Source organism: Mus pahari, unplaced genomic scaffold, assembly GCF_900095145.1.
Source record: "Mus pahari unplaced genomic scaffold, PAHARI_EIJ_v1.1 scaffold_12178_1, whole genome shotgun sequence".
NCBI lineage: Eukaryota > Metazoa > Chordata > Mammalia > Rodentia > Muridae > Mus > Mus pahari.
This window is the reverse complement of record NW_018392000.1, coordinates 19,194-20,768: the sequence shown is the minus strand read 5'-3', so window position 1 is coordinate 20,768 and position 1,575 is coordinate 19,194. Positions and strand designations below refer to the sequence as shown.

Below are 1,575 nucleotides of genomic sequence, written 5' to 3'. Positions count from 1 at the left end.
TTAGGTTGCTTCTTTCTGTCCTGAAGCTGTGTAGCTTCTGTGGTCCACACTCTTGCCAGTGCAGACTGGAGCCCAGAAATTGCGTCCCTTCTCCAGGCTGCCCTCTAACCGGCAGTGGACTGGAGCAAAGATGGTTCTCCTTCTGGCTCAGGCCAGGAGACTGCTCCCGGGCAGACACCCCTCCTCAGGTGGTAAAGGTGTCGGGATGCCGGTTCAGGCCCGGAGATTGCTCCCGGACAATCTACCCTCCTTTGGTGGGGAAAGGCACCGGATGACCGGAACCAGACAGGGGGTCCTTCCCAGAAGCTGTGACACTTCTCCAGTCCGCCCTCTCCCTGGCAGTGCACTGGAGCAAAGATGGCTCACCTTCAGGTTCAGGCCTGGAGACTGCTCCTGGGTAGACACCCCTCCTCGTGTGGGGAAAGGCGCCGGATCGATATTTTTTAATTATTAACTTTAGTTAGTTAAAAAATACCTATAGCATTATAGTGATAATAACTGGACTCTGTTTATGCAAGAATTTGCAAAGAAGACAATTTGTTGTTTTTCCAGAAGATGAGGAATAACAGGTAAGGCCATGATGACCTTTATAATGTATTCAGTGGATGATATAATGGTAAGAGGAGAGGGCATATTCATTAAGTTATCTTACAAATGATTCTACTGAGTAAATCACAAAGAGTGATTTCCCATGTGTTTCTCACTGTTTTGAATGTACACATGGCAAGATAATAGGATTTTAGGGTAGGGTGATCTAAGATACAGGAGCCATGGGTAAGTTGGTCAGCTACTTGACATCTCCTGATCTATGCAGGAGGATCAGGTAATAGAGGAAAAAAGATATATATTGCTTATGTTTTCTCTGGTAAAATGGAATAGTGTGCTAACTATCCAACCAAATCTGTCACACAGACTCTGAAAGACAAGGTCTTCTCCCATAGAGTGTGACAAAAAGCTGCTATGAGTCCCTGCACACTCTGACATGCCAGGTTAAGCTCCTGTTCATTCTTGTTGGATTTCAGAGTCAAGATTGTAGCTGCCTTGTGTTCCTTTTCCTTTTAAAAGAAAATTATTTTATTGTTCAGAATTACAGATATGCCTATAACATGTTTTGGTCAAATCACCAGCTCTGCCTTGCCCTCCATTTTTCCTACTACACCCCACTACTTTTTATTCCCATTTTGATATGTATTTTTTTAAACCAAATTGAGTCCACTTAGTTTTGCCAGCATGTGGTTAGGTATAATGTTAAGGTTTGGGCTGTTGCTTTCTATTGTAAGGCTAAATAGTAGACCCCAAGTTCTGCTTCCTCCCAGGTATAAGGAGTTCCTCACATACAACAAGTGTATGTATCTTTGCCTTGCATCACACGTTATTCCTGATTCATCAATAAAGATGTCTACTGCTGGACAGAAGAGGCAGGCATAAATTTGGCACAAGACTTAGATCTGAAGCAAAGGCCATGAGGAGGAGAAGGAGGAAGAGGAGGAGTTAGTGGTGGTAGAGGAGGAGGTAGTGGTGGTGGAGGGTGAGACAGGAGAAGAGAGGAGAGGAGAGGAGAGGAGAGGAGAGGAG

At 44.7% G+C, this 1,575-nt stretch overlaps 1 protein-coding gene across 1 annotated transcript in view; it reads left to right on the top strand.

Annotated features, from left to right (window-relative positions):
• Positions 1–498: 498 nt before the first annotated feature.
• The window catches only part of LOC110314791 (UDP-glucuronosyltransferase 2B17-like), a 16,777-nt gene continuing 15,700 nt past the window's right edge, over positions 499–1,575 (top strand). The window contains exon 1 of the mRNA XM_021189016.2: positions 499–569. The gene's annotated coding sequence lies outside the window, so the exon portion shown is untranslated. The remainder of the gene's footprint in view (positions 570–1,575) is intronic.